This window comes from Malurus melanocephalus, unplaced genomic scaffold, assembly GCF_030028575.1.
Source record: "Malurus melanocephalus ecotype Western Australia unplaced genomic scaffold, MMel_1.1 scaffold_78, whole genome shotgun sequence".
NCBI classification, from domain to species: Eukaryota; Metazoa; Chordata; class Aves; order Passeriformes; family Maluridae; genus Malurus; species Malurus melanocephalus.
The window spans coordinates 2,110,796-2,123,931 of NW_026623310.1; positions in this window are offsets into that span (position 1 = coordinate 2,110,796).

The window sequence follows — 13,136 nt, forward strand, 5'->3', positions numbered from 1 at the left end:
TTTTTTTTTTAAATAAGCCTGTTCCAAAGTCATTACTTTTCCATTATGGAGTTTGTCATGACATGGTCCTCAGGAACAAAAGTCTTAGATTCCCTTCAGAACTGCAAAATCCCACAGCTTTAGGTAGGAATTATGGTCTTGAATAGGTCCTGTAGGATAAGAGATTTATGGAAAGAGTGAAGGAACCTACACCCCTCCAGAACCCATAATAGACCAGCTCCTAAACCCATCTCTGAGGGATACCTGCACCAGGTGTTGCATTTCCAGTGGCTCTGGTGGGTCATGGCTTCTGTGAACCATCCAAAGCCCCCTGGCATCCTGGAGTCCGCTGACTGCCAAGGAATCACGCTGGTCTCAGGATCCAACCCACCCGTGCGGACACATTTCACAGTGTTTGCTGCGCTCAGCTGTGGCTGCCTGATGGTGCCCATGAGATTCAGGAATGGGCACCTCCACCCTGCGAGCCCTGATGCAGTGGGAGGGGGGCACAAGGAAGGGTGTGTGCTCTGATGGTGCTGTCCAGGTGGGACAGAAGGAGTGAGTGTCATCTGCCCTGAGCTTTGGTGGCTGGCAGAGATCCCATGGCATAGCAACCGCGAGCCAAACCCGCGTACGAACCGTGCGGGCTCCAAACAGCGTGGGCTGAAATGTCTGCAGGAACAGTGATAATCTACATGTAAATAAATTTGCTCATCGAAGGAGCCAAATTAAAAACAAAAACATAACCATTTGATTTCTCCCCCTAGGGAGAAGAGTTGTGTTTTTCCTCACTTGAAAGGATTCTGACATTTTACTTTCATCTGCCCTTGCATCTGAAAAAAGGTAGCTGATTACTTGATGTCTCAGCTCTGATTTGGGGTATATTTTTTATTCCTCTGAGAGATTCAGAGGGTGGTAAAAAGTCTCATTCATTAATTAGTATGTCTCCTTCTTCTTTTGACCAGGAATGCAAGGGTATTCTTTTCTGTGAATGTCATTTTCTCTCTGGGCTCCTGTACTTTAATTTCCTAGATGTGAAAATAGGAACAGAAGATGAATTAGGTAGTGAAATGAGAGAACATGAACATGACTCTCTTCTCCTACAGAACTTTTTCTTTCAAAGAGAAAAAACTATTGTATCTAAGCAAAACAAAATAAAGGAYTTTATAAGTCAATTTTAATGAATAAAATGTCTTTATCCTTCAAAAACTTTATTTGGGAGAACCAACTTAGTTGAAAGAAAATTCAGAATCTTGATGCACTTCCTGTTCCTGTGTATTTTCTATTCTCCCACATTCTATCCCAGCAATCTGGTTTTGCTTCTCAGGTTGTTAATCGAGGGTTTGTGGCTTTGGCAGATAAATAACTATTTTATTATGCCTAATATAGCAGTGCCTTTATGTTTAATATGTTGCTRATACACAAATATTAAGTTACAAAGGCACTGTGGTATCTGGATGAAGGGGTTTCAGGTAGGATGAGCTTATCTACCTCTGCTTTCAAATACACAAGGATTAGCTTGAAAAAAATGAAAACTTTTTTCTTGATGAAGGAGGGGTCTCATACATTGCTAACATTTATTTTCTTGGATAGTTGCTCTTTTTTTCCTCTTAAAGGTTTATCTCTGTTCCTTAAAGGTTTATCTCTGTTCTACTTTGCCTGATGGCACAGGGGGTTCTGTCTCACCCAAGTTTCTCAGTGTATTTTGTTTCAGCCTCCAGCTCAGTGATGGCTGATCTGTTCTGAGGTTAGAAGGACCAGTGCTAAAATTCTACTGGTGGTGTGGGAGTGGGATGCACGCCTCCCTTGGCACTGCTGACCTGTCACTGGCCTCCTACACCACCAGGCAGGTGTAGTCACTTCGGCCCAAGGGCTGGTGTTCGGACTGCTACAGGATCATGTAATTACTGATTTGTCRCTTCCCTGAATCACGAGTGCTTTTTGGGGATGGTAGGATTGCCTGTTGGGGCAGAGATCATCTTTGTGAAGGAGTCAGGCTATTTGCAGGGGTACCCCAAAGAATGTGGARCTCAGCCTAGAATGACCACAAGCCTCACTGCTTTTCAGCATGTACAAATGATAAGTCTGCCTGCCCATCCTCCGGGATCAACAGAGGTTTATGGCTTTTTCTTTCCAAAGGGTTGCCTGGGACCTAGTCAGCGCTCATCAGTTCTTCATTTTTCTCCTTTGGAAGGTGTTCATATAGGGCATGAAGACCTGAGCAGATGACGGGCAAAGGCACAATCATCACTTTCCTTGGCTGCACGTCCCTTGGAGGGCTCTGTGGATGCTGGATGCCTGGACGACAGGAGCTGTGCTACTCGTCCCAAGTGCAGTGTTTGTCTCACTCATTCAAGGGCTTCCTGTGACATCCTCCCTAGTAGCCAGAGCAGGGAGTGCTCACTGCCATGCTGCGCAGTAAACACCCATTTCATGGAAAAAAACTGAGACACTTTTTCTTTTGTTGGAAATTTTTCATGAATTATTTTTATTTAGGAAAACATGATATCATTCTGATGGTAAGAAAACAAACTGGCAGGCCAGCTTTCTGTAACTCTTAAAATATCACCTCTTATTTTTCATTTTGTTATATAAAAGAAGAAAGTGAAGAAATAAAATAGCTGAGACCAAACCCTGCGTCTGCTTCTTAGCTTTTGCTTTTTTTTCTKCCTTTGGCCMRKGCTTGTAAAACAAGAAAGATAAAGAGAGTGTGCAAAGGAGCATTTTTCCCCTTGCAATGTGAAAACTCAGAAAAATAAAAAGGATAGTTGGTTTTGGGGTTTTTTTTCTGATTTAAAAATTACATTTTGGGGGGGAAAATGTCCTTTAAACCAACCCTCTATTTTTCAGTGAAGACATGCAAACCAGTTTGGCTCGCCACATTTCATGACTCAGCCTTCTCAGACCACAAATTATAGATGTCATAACAAATGTCAAAAATACAGCAGAACATAATAAATTATATATGCAGAGACACAAGCACAGTCAGTCATATAGACACAGGCATTCATGTGTATATATATAGTCACCTGTGTGCCTGTGAATGTGTCTGTATAATTATCTGTCTGCATGTGCACGTCTGTGTGTGTGTATGTGCACAGAGGTAAGGTCCATGTGCCTGTGCCTGCAAGCCAAGGAAGTGCCCAAGAGGTTTTGCTTCAGGAAGGGCTCCTTTGTGCATTGGGGAGATGCATTTCCATGCAACSTTTACCTGTGGCTCCCTCTGTTTTTACTGGCCCTGCAAAAATGTTTTGACCAGAATAAAATCTACCCAGCAGCGCCGTGAACCTGCGTTTCCACCAGCTGCTCTGGCACCTTAGTTACCTGTGTGAGGAAATCTTGAAAGCTTTGCCTCTTTCATAAGTGTGTGGCAATGCAACCTGGAAATCACATCTGGGTTGTGATACACAAACTCAGCCCTTAGAAGTGACCCTTCCASATAAGAGTGGAAACCTTTCACACCCGCCAGTACACTTCATCAGGCCACATGGAGACAAAATACAGGAGGGAGAATCTGTAAATAGCAAAATTCCTCCCCTTGAAAAATGCCATAGAAGTTGGAGTGGTGTTTTTTTGCTCGGTTGTACAGCAGTCAAGCAGACATAGTAAAGAGGAATCCATTATTTAATGGGAAAACAAATTCAAGKGAGTTGAATTATCCAAGCTTATGTTTCAGCTGTTTTAGCAGTTAACTGAACTGCTAAATGTACTGTGCTACATGTACTACAAAGTCTTTTGAAGTAAAACAACATCTAAGCCTTGCATCCAAGGTGATCTCTCACACTGACCCCAGTATCAGAGAAGCAGTTCAGCACTAATTCAGACACCTCTCTCACTTGGCTCAGGGCAGAGGGAGGGCTTGGGTGCCGGCCTCTGCTCTCCTCATCAACTCCTCTCTGTGTTGCACACATCTCAGGTCCTCCTCACCTCCCTGCTCTGGATGCTGTCATATGCTACTAAAAGCTCTTCATTTAATGAGAAGTCTCTGYGGTTTTGCTACAGGCAGATAACTCCTGGTCAAATGGACAAGGGTTTTTTTTTTCCAGCCTGCAGCCCCCCAGGCATGAGAAGTGTCCAGAAGAACAAGTTTCCCTGCCCCTGTGCCTGACAGTCGAGCTGACTGCAAGTGYCACATCCCCTCAGAGTCCTCATTTYCCTCATTCCTCCATGGGACAGCCAAGCAGAATGTGATGTGGAAATCTTTGGCTGAACACCGAGTGACCCTGTGTGTCCTCCCAGCATGACTCTAGGCTCACGGATCTCTTGGCAGGGCTCTTTCTCTCTGGTACTGATGTGTTTGTACTGCCCTGGTTCCAGTGCAACTTCCATGGCAGCTAATCCTGGCCTGTCTGCTCTGTCTTGTGCTGTCTTCAAGCTCATCCTGCTTTTTGCAGCCACTGTTTAAATCAGCAGCTGCATCTCCTTTYATCACTGCAGGATTGTCCCACTCCTAAGGTAATGTCTTCCTATGTGGGTTCCAAAAAGGTAGCTCAAGGACCAAGAGAAGACTTAATGAGACAGAGTCTGCCCTCAAATAGTGTGATTTCAGTCTTCCATACTACTCCCAAATTTGAAGTATCTCCTTTGGATTTCAGCTTGGGGCTGTGATAGCTGACCTCCTTTCAACACTGCCATCATCTCTGATTAACACAATCCTTACTGATCACAACAGATCAGGGGTGCTGGTATCTCACATTGCCTTTATGTCTGGATTCTCCCTAAGCACCCAGCAAAAGGGGAAATGGACTTTGTAGCATGATCTGAATGTGCCCGGCCTCTGATGGCTCCAAAGGAAGTGGAGGGATGAATGATCTATCCATATCTAATATGTTCAGTTCCAGAGAACACAAGTCCCTTTACAGGTACATCTGGTTTGATAGAGGGTGGACTAGATGACCTTTAAAGGTCCCCTCCAACTCAAACTGTTCTATAATTCTATGAAGGTACCCCTAGAATGAATGATCTCCATGCACAGACTGGTTTGCAACACTGTTATGGTGTGGAAATTCCTGAGTAAAAAAAGCTCTCTTGATTAATTGTATTTCTGCATGATGTGTATTTTGTATTTTTTTGTGCGACCATCCATTGTCAGACACGGTAARAGCATTTAGGGTCCCCACAGTAAGAGGTGTTCAAGCCCAGTACTTTTTATCCCTATTAAGTATCAAAGAGGAATGTGAAATGCTATCTGTTCTTAAGGCACTCGTTGTAATCTATTTTTGTTGCTGCTAAAAATATGTCTTTATTGTGTAGTAGAAAAGAACTCCTGGCTGAGCAGCTGCTCCAAGTGATCCATAAATGTGCTCTCAGCCTCAGGTATAGAGCAGTGTCCCATGGCCCTTGGTTTGACCATGCAGAAAGCAGAAGTGAAACAGCTGTTGGCAAACCTGGGATACAGCTATGGCATTTTTCCTTCCAGTGAGTTGTTTCAGCTGTTGAAAAGGAGTTCCTGTTGTCAGGCAAATGCTCCAGTCACCAGTCTACCTTCCTGTAGGTAAGATAGGTGCAAACTTACTGGCATAAATCCAACTGACCTAGGAGCAGAAAGGCAGGTTAATCCCAGACTCAGGACTGAGACAGCTGCATGGGTCAGGAAAACAGGAGTTCATAGCTTCAGGAAAAAAAWGAAAATTACATTCATCCTCCTCTGACATGCAAAGTAACCATCTCTTAGAAACACAGGTCAGCTGAGCTCTCAGGAGAGCCTCTGTAGGGATCCTCATGAAGTGGCTGAGAAGTCCTTTCCTCAGAAGGAGAGCACATGGAGCAGCTCTGTGGTGCACCAGACCAGGCTCTCTAGAGAATGGGGAAYCACTGTGATTAAAGGAGACCCACCTTCCTCACCTTTGTTTCTGGCTGGTGTGTACCCTGGCTTCTGTCTATCCCCCACATTTCACAGAGCAGGTACATCTGCAGACACCTGTGGCAGCTTTGGAGGGACTCCCCCAGGAATGTGCAGTATTCCTTGTTTCTCAACTATGCTTCAGGATTACCCAGCCTGGTCAGCTAATGTATGGGTCCTATGAGAATACTTTTCATTCCCTGCTCTTAATAAGTCAAACTTTTATGGTACAGCCATAGAGGCAATGCTAGCAAAGAGACAATGCTGGTACTTAGCTGGAATCATACATTACATGGTCATCCTGTTAGGTCAGTAGGAAGAATTTTCATTTGATCTAAAGATGTTTTATTAATATTACTGGCTGTAGAACATTATTAGTGGAATAAGCAGGTTGTAGAGTGTCACAAAAGCAGCAAAAATGCTCAGAGCCCTTTTCATTGAGGGCCGGTTTGGAACGTGACATAAGCACTGTGTCACTCTTGGAAATCACTCAGTTTATCACACATGCTGGATGTGCCAAATTTATAAAGACAGCTGGAATGGGYAGGGTTTTTAGTTAACTTAATGCTGTACTTATGTTCAACACAAAAGGTATTTTTATTCAATTGAAAGTACTCAGCAGTGTAGGGTAAGTAAAGATACCTTTGTAAATATTCCTTTTCTGAATAAACTCCTAGCTCCATTTATACTGCTTGTATAGTCTAAATGGGAAATGCTGCTTGTGGTGCTGAAAATTAGATTTTAAGATCTCTCATTAGGCCTGTAATACTTCTRTTTTTCAAGGTTTTAAACAGATTGCTATTTTCAGTTTTGTGTTCTGAAGAGGGTGAGCCCGCATGGGAATGTCATTTGTGTTGTTATGAGGTTGGACCATGAACCTCACAACACACAGTTTGCTCCACATTCCAGCGGCCACAGAAAAGTCAGAGGGCACTACACACATTGTATGCAAAAAGGAAAATCACTTCTCCTGGGACCTGTTAATAAATGGTAAATGGCTTCACACCTTTGCTGCAGCCTGTTGTCAGTGACAACAGGGTGTTGGGACAAGAACTGTGCTCACTGAAAGGTTCTTGGTTGAATKAAGTCCTTGTGAGTAAGACAGACTGAAGACTCCACCTGCCTGTTGAAGGATGGAAGCCAATCAAAAAGGAAAAATGGAAAATGAGGACCATGAATAAGCAGCCCATGCTGTCTAAGACTGAGCAAGCAGTATGACAAACCTGGTGTAAAGCAAAAGCTACTTGGTTTATAGCTGTTTATAAATTAAGTTAGTTACAAATTACTGAGAGAGGGAAAAATAAACCAAATCCTGGCTTGAGAAAATCTCAGTGCTTCAGTGTCAGGAGTTCTTTGGATGTTGAGAAGATTATTACTGCTTACAGGACTCCCTTTGCTTCTGGATYATGCTATTTAGTGACCTCTGAGGTGACGCACAGTCCCTCTGAGGGTGCTTCTGCATCCCTAAATAAAAGAYGTCGAGGGAACAAACTAAGGATCAGCCCTGGCCACCCACACTGCACAGAACGATGTGGGGACAGCTCTCCCTGGGACTGCTCCCAGCCAGACCCACAAGTGAACCAGTGTTGGGTAAGGTTCCTCCCTGCCTCCTATCCATGCCAGCCAACTGTGCCTTCAGCACTGCAGCACCTTCCTCACCTCTGGACACAAAACACCTCCAGCCACCTGGTCTGAGCTATAGAAGCACCATTCTGATGGGGTTCAGGACAACATCTAGGTTATCCAGAATTARTAGTTTTATCTTAGGACTGGTGGGGCACCAGATAGGGCCCAGGAGAAACTCATGGCCAAGCACTCAATGGGGTGGTCATGGGCAGGCTGTTCAGGGGGCAGTRGCTGTTAGAAGCCTCTGTGTGAGCCAGACTGTGCCCCTTGCCTGACAGGAGGCAGAAATGCCCCTCACCAATTTATTGTCATAGTCATAACCTTTCTGCTCAGTGAGAGCTTTAAYCTGTCATTGTTGTGCCTCATTCGAGTTCCCTGGCATGGCTCCTTTCCTGTAACATGAAGCTATCTGTCATCTGCTGCTAGGCAAGGGCAAACCTGCTTCCATGCATCAGAGAGTTGAATCAGAAGAAAGAATTAAAGTTGCTCAAGCAAAGAGAAATCTGGCATTTCTGAATTTTATGAGTGAAACAGTGTTCTTGTGGTATGAGCATTATTGTTACAAATGCTTTACCAAGCAAGGGCTGAGTGAGACCCGATCATACCCTACAGCTTGGCCATGCAATGCTTTGTCTTTGACAAACAAGTGCTGCTGCTTGAGTCATTCTGAAACAAAGGAAGCAAGAGAGAAATCACAAGGGAGGATGCAAATAAAGGGTATGGGTCACCGCTGGGTTCCCACAGACTGTGCTCTTGGGTGGGTGGCTTTGGATACCCTTTTAGAAAAGTGTACCTTTCATACCTGCTGCAGTTTACTTGGAGATTTGAGGCCCAAACAACACCGAAGTGCCCCCTCTTTTCCAAAGCGTGGGAGGGCAGAAGAGACTTGCTGAACACTCCAGTCTTGCCCCACGTTAATGCTGGSATGTAGCTGGGGTATGTGCTTGAATCTAGGTGTTGTGGGGAGACACATCTGGTGTGATAGGGGAAGCAGGAAGAACGGCAAACTTGTTTTTGCTGAGTCTCAAGCTGTGGAACAGCAAAACGCAACCTTCCTAAGACGAGCTTAGTGTCAGGGCTGGTCACAAACTTGGGAAAATTTACTTTAGTATAAAAACAACACCAACAGCAATCTGTTCTTTCTGCTTCCTTCCTTTACTGCTTTATTAAAAGGTCAAGGGCAAAGTGTAAAACACTGAAGAGTGTGCAGCAAGTGTTTCCTTTTCTTGATTTCATCTCTTCAGTGTGTTTAGACTACTTTGTGTTAACCTGAATGATTTGCCAGAAGATGCTGCAGTTTCTGTGAGTAATGGAAGAGCTGCTTAAAACTGATTTCTGCAAAAGAGTTGTAGTTTTAATTAAACAAATGGAAGCAAAATAATTTAGTTTTATGAGTTTTTACAAAAATAAAAGCAACATTTACAGTGTTTTTTAGTAAAGAAGTTCTGGGTTTGGGCCAAGGATGCTTAGGTTTTGGCAGTTTGGGGTTGCAGTTTTTCTGTTCTTGAAACCTTCAGTTTTTCATTGGGAAAGTAGAGGTCTTCTGTGTAAATTTTTGTTAGGCTGAAAAATCCCCTTTCCTGGGGCAACAATTTCTTGGATGGTCTTCCTCAGAGAGGATCTGCTAGCAGGTGCTCTGACAAGAGGCTGGAGGATGGGAAACTCTGAAAGAAATACTCGTGTCTCATGCCAGCAAGTGAAAAAACACTAAAATATCATAGAATCATAGATTAGTTTGGGTTGGAATGGACCTTTAAAAGTCATTTAGTCCAACATTCCCTGCAATGAACAGGAATATCTTCAGTTAAATCAGGTACCTCAGAACCCCATCCATCCTRACCTTGAGTGATTCCAGGGATGTGATATCTACAGACTCTCTGGGGAACATGTTCCTGTGTTTTGCAATCCTCATAATAAAAAATTTCTTCTTTTTATCTAGTCTAAATCTATGCTCTTTTATTTTAAAACCATTATCCACTGTTCTATAGCAACAGGTCCTGCTGAAATATTTGTCCACATCTTTCTTGTAAGCTCCCTTTAAATATTGAAAAAATATCCAATGCTTCCATCTTTTCACCKGTAAGACAGTACTTCTGTTCCCTGCTTTTCAGCTGCTCCACCATGGCACATAGGCAAATAGAACCTCTTCCAGTACCTCACCACTCACACAGTAAAGAATTTCTTTCTAATATTTCACCTAAACCTACTCTCTGTCAGTTTAAAAACGTTCCCTCTTGTCCTGTCACTATATGGTTTTGTAAAAGATATCTCTCCGGCTCTTCTTTCAGGGAGGCCATATTTAGGTCACTCCGAAACCTTCTCTTCTCCAGGGTAAAGAAGCTCAATTCTCTTACTCTTTCCTCRTAGGAGAGCTGTTCCAGCCCTCTTATAACCCCAGTGATCCTTGTATGGACTTCTTCCAAAGTTCCATGTCCTTCCTGTGCTGAGGACCCCAGAGCTGGATGTAGGACTGCAGGTGGGGGTCTCACCAGAGCAGAGCAGAGGGGCAGAATCMCCTCCCTCACCCTACTGGCCACAGAGTTTTGGATGCAGCCCAGGACAGACACATTTGGTTACCTGGGCTGTGAGTGCCCACGGCCCGGTCACATCTAGCCTCTCCTCCACCAGCATCCCCAAGTCCTCCTCAGCAGGGCTGCTCTCCATCTGTTCATCCCCTCCTGTGCTGATACTGGGAATTATCCCAGCATGCACACAGCACCCCACACTTGTTCATGTTAAACCACGTGAAATTCCTTCCTATGGACTCACTTCTCCAGATCAAGAAGACAGATCCCTCCTGGTTTCTAGACTACTGTTAACTTTATGTGGGTCTCTTCAAAGGGAAGAGGACTAAATCAGGCACTCCAGATTTTCTGCTAAGCTCACCTGTACTCACTTTATCCATGATCCTTTCAGCTATTCAATGTAACCCACTTCAGTGAGGGTGAATCTGTCTTACATCTCTTTTTATGCCCAATCACCTGTGTCCGTATCATCCTCGAAATTCCTCTTTGGGGGTCTGTTGTCTCACATGTCCAGGCTGTGGAATAACAGAGACACAAACGTGGTCTGAAAGGTTTTGACTGCTGGGAGAGATGAACCCAGAGTAGGCATGACTTAGAAAATACTGTGGAAGTAAAAGACAGGGACAGGGCTGAAAAGCACACCTACAACTGAGGGGCTGTTCTAGTGAAGAATAGCTGGTCCCTTTGTGGGTGAGGTCCGCATGGATTTCATTTTCTCTTATTTTTCCAGTTCATATCCTTCAATCCATTCAGGGATTGAAATGTAGTCCCAGCATTCAGATCTCAGTTCAATTTTTGTGTGCTGCCCCAGATTCACCATTGCCTGTGTGGATGCTCCTTTTCTGCCAACAAACCGCTGTTGYCCTTGGGATTTTAGGTTTTCCTTAGTGGTCAAAGAAACCAGTGTTCTCCCTGGTTTTGTTTAGATATCTTCTGTTGTTTCTTTGGTACTTACTTCAGAGATGATTGTGGCATATGACTCAGACAGCAGGATCAGTATCCTCTTGTTTAARGGTTTTAGGGAATAAAGAGGTGGCAAATTTAGACAAAAATTTAATGACAATTTTTATCTACTTTTCTCACTTATCTACTTTTTTCACTTTTTCTACTTTCTTTCCCTTTCTTATTTTTCAGTGATTTTCAACATTTTACTTTTCCCTGGTGAGGTCTGATCTTGCATTTACTCAAAAGCCATGCAGCCACTTACCAACATCCAGGAACACCCTTTGTGTGTCTTTTACCTACCAGCACCAAACAGGCAGCAATGCAACTCTGCTTGCCCTGAGAGAGGACTCTCCTCACCAGGATGATCACAAGTGTAAGGGAGCATCCTCAGCCAGTACACATGGCTTCTCAGGGCAACAGGTGATGTTTCCTTGTACCTCATACATCATGACAGCTGAGCCATCACACTTTGTGTTCCTAAGTGCAGCTTGTTGCCTTGCTAGCCTGAGGAAACAAGCGGATTTAGGATACCACTGGTTACTACCAGGTTCTGGCTATTGCCTGAGGTCCTTGATGTGATTGGGAGCAATAAATTGACTGGATTTTTCTGCTCTCTGATGGGTGGTAGTCAGCTGATACTGCACTTTGATCATGTTGGATATGATTATTTCTACTTTGTATTTACAGACTAAGGTTTCATCTATGGCTGGTGTGGTATTAGCATTTCCAAGCTGCCTGATTTTGGGAGACAGGAGAGCTACAAGTGTCCTTTAAGAAAGAAGGAGCCTTGGCTTGACTCTCTGTCCCAGCACAGACATAGTCCTGCAGCAGAAAAATGCATGGAGGGAAGAGTACGATGGGAAGGAGGATGAGGCCWGCAAGCCCCAAGTGACCCACTCTGACATGACACTGAGTCTGTGTGCAAGGCACCCAGTGCAGGGCTGTGCAGTGCCCTTGATGGCCATGGGACTGGCTTCTGCCCTCCTGCCTCAGGCAGAAGCTCAGGTATTTGCAGCCCAGCCTCTTCATCACGTGGATGCAGCTGCTGTCTTGAATCATCATCTACCATTTAAGATCAATTTAAAGAGTCATCTAGGGTGAATGGCTTTAAGCAGACTCTGGTACCTATATGCAGGTGAGGATGAKTAGCTTGGCTGCCAGTCCTTACACCTTCTGCCACTTAGTCCTCTTGCATGATCTGAAGCATAGAAAACACATCCACGGTGCTGCACGGGGTGCATGGAACAGGCATCTCAGACACTATGAAATCTGGGAAGTCTTGAGAATATAACAGACTTTAGGTAACCTTCTCCTTCTTCCCACTCAGGTATTTTGCTCTGCTTGGTTGCTCCTCCAACACCCATCCCTGGAAAAGAGTGAGTTTGATTCCACCAAAATGTCTCTCTAGATGCTCTTTTCAGAGGATTCCTTATGTGTAGTTAATCAGGACTTACTATGGTAAGTTTTAATTTTTCAGCAAAAATACAGTTGAACTTTAAAAAAAGAGAAGACAATGCAGGCTGAATATCACAGGGAGAAAAAATCCTGGCTATGAAACTTATCTAATCCTCCAAGGGAAATGGTGGAACCCTTATCACTTAAGACATTAAAATAAGCAACACAGAGCACTAGAAAAATGTTGTTGTGAAATTCCCTTCACTGGCAAGTAGGTGGACTGATATTGCTTTGTGTATCTTTTATATTTATCAATCCTTCTCAGAGCTATCCTCTGCATCCTAAAGAAATATCCTTTGGCTGCGAGCACTTTGTCTCACAAGTAATTAAGCAGAAATGAATATATCACTAAGTGCATTTCAATATATGTCCTCAGCTGGCTGGAACTCAACCCGGGGATTCAGGATCTGCTTGTAATTAACATTCCATAGTAAGACTCCACACCCTCTATTTGTCTCTTCCTAATTATGTGTTGGAAATACACATTTCTCCTACCATTAGAGATTTCAGCAGAGAAGTTTGAGCTTTAAATTGCCCTCTACCTCAATTTAAATGTTCCCTGTTATTTTAGGTTTGTAGACATTACACAAATAAACCTTTTCTCAAGGCGTCATAGGGAAACAAGCCACTGACTCAAAATAAACCCCCAAACCCAACTGCTGAGCTTCCTTCTGGGTTGACAGTATCACAGATTTAGGCTGTGATCTGTTGGCTCTTGAGGGTTTCAATACTGGWAATTAAAGGTGTCACTCCTAATTAGCATG